We start from the raw sequence: 7,956 nt of genomic DNA on the forward strand, positions 1-7,956 counted from the left end.
ACATGTGATAAGCCAGGCTCAGGCAAACTATGAGGACGTTCTTATTTTAATTTCTAAGGTTTCATAACATAGAAATGAATTTGCTTAATCTATGTTGAGAGAAGGGATTTTCACCCAAACCCCAAATAAGTGGTCTTATTTATATGTGGTGGGTCCCTCCAGAGCTTCTAGAACCTCTTCAATGAGGGAATGAGAAAATTATGGGCAGAGTCTACTCTTTGCCCTTTGAAGAGCCCCTTTCTCACAGCTACCATCAACTTTGCATTTTAAGGAGGGTGCCTAGTATCCTTAAACTCATCCAGAACAAGAAACAATTCAGAATCAGAATCAGCTGTCCCTTAAAAATAATTTAACTGAAGAGCACAATGGGCTTTCTCTTCCGAAAGACTAGCCACCCTAGGAATGACACGCAAAACACTACCACCATCTTCTGGTACTACTGACAACAAAAAATGACAAACTTAATATCCAAAAGCAAACCAAAAATAAGCACCCGTGTACACCTCAAAAACCCAACTCTTACCAAGCAGAGTTGTTATACCAGAAAGGGAGAAGCACCAGAGATGCCACTAAGCCCACTGGGTACCTGCTGATATCACTGACTTTGTATGGAAGGTACTCAATACGACGGTGCGGATCAGCCATATAGAACTCCAGCGTGACTATGTCATTTGACCTCCATATCCTTGCACTGGTCTTAGTCATGTCTCCTTCCCTTTTTACTAATCACTCCCCTTTCCTTTTATATTCTTAAGCCTTCTTATTATGTCCTCCTCCGGCATTTGTCTACCCCTGCCAGGCACCTCCAGTAGAGGATCAGACTTGTGCTGCCTCATACACTTTATTGTTACCTCTGATTCTAGTTCAGTTGTCACTGCTGGTTCCCTTTAGCTGTCAAAGCACTGGTCTGAAGCGTTGAGTAGCATTTTTAGTCTCTCAAAGCAGACCAGTATTAGCCCTTGGCCAATATACCCTCCATAACTAGGGGTCTACCCAACTCGAGGAGTCAGCTGGCCAATTTCATGGGCAAACCGCAGGACCAGCTGCCATTTTTGAGAGTTTATCATGGCACGGCCCCGCCCACACTTCTGACTGATTGGCTGAGGGACCACTCACCACTGATTGGTTGTGGGGGCTCTCTGTCATACAGCCCCACCTCTCACCACTGATTGGTAGCAAGGGGCAAAGTCGCACAACCAGCAGCCCTCTCAAATAATCAGCAGTGAGGGGTGGGGGCAGCAGCCATCTTGGGCTCGCCTTCGTGCTAGCAGCCCTGCTCCCCCATTCCCCCCAACAGGCTGCACAGCTGGGCCACACCAACCATGAGTACTATTGGCCCCCTCTGGGGAGCCAGCATTTTATTTTTAGTGAGGTTTTGTTTTTGTGGGGTTTTTTGCAGATGGTTGCCATGGTTTTTTGGGGGGTTATTTGCAGATTTCACAGACATCGCCTATTTTGCAGGCAAGGCAAATCGTGATTTCTGGGAAATCATGATTTGAGTAGGTCCCTATCCGTAACACCCACAATTGACACAATGCCAGCCTCTACTTACGTGAAAAAGAGGGTTCCACATCCCCTGCCACAGATCTGTAAATGGGGATGAAGGTAAACCCCAAGGGGACAAATTCACTGTCTGGTCTGCATTAGCAAGAAGTGGCTCTGTCCTTTTTTGCAAAGTCCCCAGCACTGCAAGAAAAAGTGCTTCTTCTGCAATTTCTGCTCCTCCCCACAACAGCTGCATCACTTGCCTCTTCTGTGGCTCCCACCATTCCCAGCATAGAGACGCTCTCTCCCTCACCTCCAAGCTGGCAGAGAACAAAGTATGCGGCATCTGGTGCCAACATGGGGTGGAAATCCTCAGAAGTGCTCCAAGGATCAAAACACTGGCTCCATCTCTCATAAGCTGATTATGGAATTATCAGACTCAACAGTTAACTTTGCACAGATAGGATGCCAGATGTCAAGCTTTGACGACAGCGCACTCTGCATCAACCTGGCTTTATCAGCGCTGTATCATTATGCTCTCTGGGAAGATGTCACCGAGAGGATGGAACTGGCTGCAAACTGAATCAAGCAATTAGGGGACTCTAAAAATCCCAACTCACTTAAAGCAACCACAGCTTGATGAGGAGAGGCAACAATTCCTGTGGGCTTAAGGGGCAACAGTTCTTGTGGGCTAAAATTGTGTCAAACTGCTGATGAACTGAAAAGGCAAACATGTACCATGAATCACCTGTGTGCACCATGAATCAGGGATTCAGGCAATCATGTATCACGAATCAGGGATTCATGAATCACTAGGCTCTTCAACATGGCCAAATGCAGAAAATCCCTTCATCCCTACTATAAAACTAATACCTACACTTATAGTATAATTTAAGTCATTTCTTCCATGTATAAGTGCATGGCCTGAAACTGTTCAGCTGTTGCATAAACCTGTACAGATTACCTGTTAGGAAAACAAGTCAGAGGTAAGACAGCCCCCTCTTCAGCTTTCAATTCCCTGTTTTTTGGTCTGCTAGTATGTTTGCAGATGCACTTGAAGGTCTTTTTTACCCACTTCCACAGTTTTACAAACCCCACCATTTTTGGCATTTTGTTTTCACAACCTCAGCACCTGAAGTCATTTGATTAGACATGAAATTCAGTTTTCGTTTAGAAGCAAAAATGAGCCTCTAGCTTTTATGGTTGTAAGGAAAAGGTTAAAACAATGTGAATCCTAAAAGTTCAAAAAAGCAGAAGACAAGTTAAAAGAGCCCAACACTTGCTAGTGTTTAAAATACTATGATGTCTTAACCAAAATCAGGTTGGGGGGCAGGACACACAGGGGACTGACTTCTGTGATTTGAACACTTTCAACTGGCAGCCATGTAATTCTGATATGCACTATAGCAGTGGAGGGCAACCCTCCCAGCAGGTGTGCCACAAATTAAGCGCCATGCCATCCTCAAGTTCCATCCCAATCCCCTACCCCACCTGATCTGCTATGCTTTCTGATCCCTGCCCTCTCCATTGCTGTGCTGCCTGCTCCTGCCCTGATCTCCTGTGTGCTACATACAGTGGCTGGTGTTAACAGTAGCTATGGACACAATTATCATCTCTGGGCAAGCCTGAATGATATAACCCTCAAGCACGACCCAAAGGAGCCACATACCTTCCACTACAGATACTGGAACATTCAGACAAACCCAGTTCTTGCCGGGTGAAGGGTAACTCAAGTAAAATGCCAGTAAGAAAAGTACTTGACAAGTTTCCATCATCTCTGCGTAGACCCTCACTTACCAGCATTGACAACATGATTTTTCAGTCCACACCATCCAGACCAGCTCTGAGATGGCACTTTCAGAAGGTGGACTGGCAGAAACGCCAAAGGCTGACCAACCAGATAGCAAACCAATTAGATGATCCATCAGAAAACCAACAACAATTAGGGCTACAATACATTTACAAACTCCATAACTGAAAAAACCAAACTCAGTGTACCTAGAGGCCATAGAAGCTATTATGTGCCATGCTGGGACGAGCAGCGCGAACATCTTTTTAACATCATCAGGCAATGCAATCACCCTGCAGACATAAAAAGAACTACAGAACATCTAGCTACTGCATTGAACAATATCCAAAAGAAGAGCTGGCTCACTACCATAGAGGGATTAGATATGACCCATTCAAGCAGATGAGCATGATGCATCATTAACTAACTGCCTTACAGGCAAAGGCACCAAAGAATGGCATTGCCCTGTGTCAGCAAACTCTATCATAAAAATACTGTACAACAACAGCAAGTACAGTGACCCAAGGAAGCAACACACACGTGATTAGGCATCTGACTCGGGAACAAGTTAAATCACCCAGTGTCAACCTTAATTTAATCGCTCCCATCTCTGAGAATGAGTTTGACACAGCTATTACAGTGATCAAGACTGACAAAACTGCTGGATCAGATAAGAGATAAGATATTCCCAGAATCTGTTACCAACCTCAGAACCACAATGAAAAGATGGCTTCAAAGGCTCATGTGTAAATATCTAGAAAGTAAAAGACTTTCAAAAATCTGGAGAAAAACTAACATCATTGCTATCCTGAAACCCAATAAACCACCAAATGATCCAAAGAGCTACCAGCCCACCTCACTATTTTGCATTATATCCAAACTCATGGAACACATAATCCTAAATACAATAGAGAACATCATGGGTAACGTGCCTCCTGAGTCGGGGGGGCACTTGCCCCCCCCCACCCCAGGATCCAGTCAGCAACCGGAGGGAGGGCCCACCCCTGCCCCCTGAGACCAATTGCGCAGACCAGAAGTGGTCCCCCCGCACCCGATCCCACTGACCCACAAGTGGCAGTGGCATGCCACTGGCACTTCTGGCCGTGCCACTGGCACTTCCAAATGAGCACGATAGGCGGGGGGGGGGCGGGAACCAGCTTCTCCTGGAGCCCCCACTCCCCGGCCAGCATTCTCAGGGTGGGCACCAGCACTCTCACCCATCTCCCTGCCCAAGAACACTGGCTGTGAGGGAGTGTACCAGCGCTCTCAGGGGGTGCGCACGCACCCGTGTGCATCTCCTATGGAGAACATCATTGATCCCCAGCTCCCAAAAGAACAAGCTGGCTTTCAGAAAAAGCAGTGTACCACTGACCAAGTTGCATTACTTACATCTGACAGAAAGCGCATTTGAAATGAGATGGAAAACAGGTGGGGTTTTTATCAACCTACCAGCCACCTATGACACTGCATGTCATGTAAACTTCACTCTATGATACCTGACCGCAAGCTATGCGTTTTCATCATGAACGCGATCTCCAGCAGCTCATTCAAACTCACTACCAGCCAAGGAGAAAAAAGCAGAGTATGAACTCTGAAGAATGGAGTGCTAGCACCAATACTTTTGAATGTATATACCTCAGACTTCCTACATACAACATCTAAGTGATACGCGTATGCTGACAATGTTGCTATAGTAACCCACAGACTAGACATGACAGAAGTGGAAATGACATTGAGTACTGGCATAGTCAGTGATGAGTTACACCTCCACAAGTGGCACTTAAAGCTGAACATGAATAAGTAAGTTTCATCACTCTTCAACCTGGACAGTTGTCAAGCCAAGTGCACACTGAATATCCAAGAAGGCAACCACATTCTTCCCCATGAGCATATCCCAGCTACCTAGGAGTCCTGTTAGACTGCTTCCTCACCTGTAAACATCACACTCAGAAGGTCAGCAGTAAAATCTCTGCAGATAGCTGGCACGACATGGGGTGCCAACAACAAAGTGCTCAGAACCACCGCACTTGCCTTAGTATATGCCCCACCAGAATGCTGTGCCCCTGTATGGTCCACAAGTTGTCACACTAAAATGCTCAACACAGTACTTAACAGTGTGCTGAGACTCATAACAAGCTGCACAACCTACACACACACAGATGTACTCCCTATACTCTTGGGGCATTTATACACATACCTTTTTGTCCCATGATGTGCCAGAAATCCGTCGCTTCAGGGGAGACTCAATTATTCAAGTCTGCTCCACACATGAGCGGATGTGAACTGTGCTGCGCCACATGCAGTTGTATAAGCGGCGAAATGTGTGTTAGCGCACAGGAAGTGGCAGCAGTGTGCTTTTGAATTAAAATACCTCCAATGTGTTTTAGTTCAAAAGTGTGCTGCTACCATTTTCTCAGTGCTGATGCACATTTCACCACTTATACAACTGCAAGCGATGCAGGGCCAGGTGCTTTGCAGAGTGCCCGGTGCTGTGGCACTTGCATGTGTAAAAATGCCCTTTGACATTAGACCAAGTGATAAAAGATGGCAGACCCTAACATCATGACTGGCAATAGAGGCAAGTGATGAAAATCACCTGCTCCAGCAACTGTTAACTGAAGACCCAAGCAGATGGAGGCTTAAAAGTCATAAACTATTTATACATGAACCCACAAGCTCCTGGAAGAGATTGCAGGTGCTGAATCAAACCTATGAGTAGCAATGGAGGAGGCCAACTGCTGGGAAAGGTCAGACCTATTGCTACAGCATTTTACACCAACACAAAACAAGTCCCTCACTGCGCACAACCTTGACAGAGAAGTGTGGGTCAAAATGAACAAACTGTGCTTTAAATATGGACACTTCAAAACAACACTTCACAAGAGGAACATGTGTGGATGCAGTGTCCAGCAAACAGTGCAGCACTTAATAGAAAGTGGCAATCTTTATCAGTGCCCAGACGGCACACTGAGCAATAACAGAGCTGCATATTGAGCAATAATACCAGACAGAGGCTCATAGATTTGGAAGTTGATATCTGATGCCATACGAAAGAGAGAGAGAGTAAGCACCTGCTCATGCCACTTATGGCACGCATGCCACAGGCTGATAACTCTAGTGCGCAATAATCCAAAGCCTCCTCGGCAAGGCCCTTGATCTCTCCACCTGAAGGCTGTGGATTCTACTTGCACTGCCCTGCTAGGATACAGGAGTGCATCTTTACTAAGCCAAGGGCAACAATCTTTTAGACCCAGCCACTGTCACAGGCTGCCAATCCCCTCCAGAGCAGAGAGGTCTGGTTTCCTGTGCTCCCCTAATGCAGCTTCAGTTTACCAAGTGCCACTGAAAAGCACAGCCAGCACCAACAAACAACAGCTAATTCAGCAGCAAGTGTGAGCAGAGCTACAGGAGGGCATAAGGGACTGCGGAGGACTGGGGTGGCGGCGGCAGACAGCTTGAGCGTGCAGCCCCTTTAAGCGGCTGGAGACATGCCACCACCTGTGCATGATTCCCCTCCATCCCCCTGTACTAGGCCCCTACCTTGCCCCTAGGGACTGACCAGGTGAACAGTCCTGTCTCTGTGAGCTGTATGCACTCAGCAAGTCCTACAACTGGTTTTATTACCTGAATTACTATAGTAACCAGAGGCCACAGAACAGGATCAGGTCCCCACTGTGCTAGGGGCTTCCTAAATACCAAGTAAAAGAGTCATCACCCCAAAGAGTTTGCAGCCTAATTTGATAACTGGATGCAACAGTGAGGGGGGGGGCACCAGTTTGGATGGTAGCTCCTGCGCGGCAGGGGATTTGGACCCCAGGCAAATCGCGCAATCTCACTGTGCCTCAGTTCTCCTTCTCCAAACGGTTCCAAAAGGCGGCAGGCTCCTTCGGATGGGGAGTCAACCATATGGGCATGTGATGGCAACTGACAGAGAAACACCCAAACGCCCCTGGCGCTGGAAGCGGGCCAGCCGCCAGCCCAGCGCCCACCGTGGGGGCGGCGAGCCCACCCCCGGGCTGTGCCGCCCGGGAAGACGTGACCATTATTCCAGCCAGCTCCTCCAGCTCCCGCCAGGGTTTCCAGCCTCCTCCCGCCCGGCTTGGGGCACCTCCGTCCCTGGAGGTTGCAGAGGCCGGGGCTGGTCCTTCCCACCTACCTGAGACTCACCTGCCTCGTCTGCCCACCGGAGAAGAACAGACAAAGACCTGCCCACCCCCGGGGCTATGCCGCCAGCCGCGTCCCGCACGGGTTGGGCGGGCCCGGGAGGGGAGCTGGCGCCCCAGGGTGCGGGGGGCACCCCCAGGAGTGGCGCGGGGCGAGGGGCAGCCGGCTCTTACCTGGGCGGCGGCGGCAGGCCGAGCTCCGCGGGGCGGCGGGGCCGGGGCCGCCCCCTCCAGGCGCCGCGCAGCTGCTGCACGCACGCCTGCTGCCCCGGGCCGTGCAGGGAGGGGGGGAGGGCCAACGGCCGGCTGCGCGCACGGGAGGCGGGTGCAGCCCGGCCCTACCGCCCGCCTCAGCCCCGCGGCCGTCGTTCGGCTTCAGAGTCAACCGCCCGCGGCTGCAGGGGAGGGCGCGCCTCGGCCTCGGCCGCCGGCGGGGATGTGACGAGGCCGCACCTGGGCGCAGCTGCAGCCGCTCGCAGCTGTGGCATCAGCCTCGCCTCGGGGCTCGGCCCCTTCCCC

At 49.6% G+C, this 7,956-nt stretch overlaps 1 protein-coding gene across 12 annotated transcripts in view; it reads right to left on the minus strand.

The window, feature by feature from the left end:
• The window catches only part of LYPD6B (LY6/PLAUR domain containing 6B), a 131,595-nt gene extending 123,639 nt beyond the window's left edge, over positions 1-7,956 (minus strand). For 5 of the 12 annotated variants that reach the window (XM_090045779.1, XM_090045785.1, XM_090045781.1 and 2 more), the window contains exon 1: positions 7,612-7,742. The gene's annotated coding sequence lies outside the window, so the exon portion shown is untranslated. Of the gene's footprint in view, positions 1-7,441; positions 7,586-7,611 lie in introns of those variants that run through there. The other 7 variants (XM_090045793.1, XM_090045794.1, XM_090045792.1 and 4 more) reach the window with 4 other exon arrangements.

The sequence above is a fragment of the Crocodylus siamensis genome, chromosome 4, assembly GCF_052110815.1.
Source record: "Crocodylus siamensis isolate JL-2025a chromosome 4, ASM5211081v1, whole genome shotgun sequence".
NCBI classification, from domain to species: domain Eukaryota; kingdom Metazoa; phylum Chordata; order Crocodylia; family Crocodylidae; genus Crocodylus; species Crocodylus siamensis.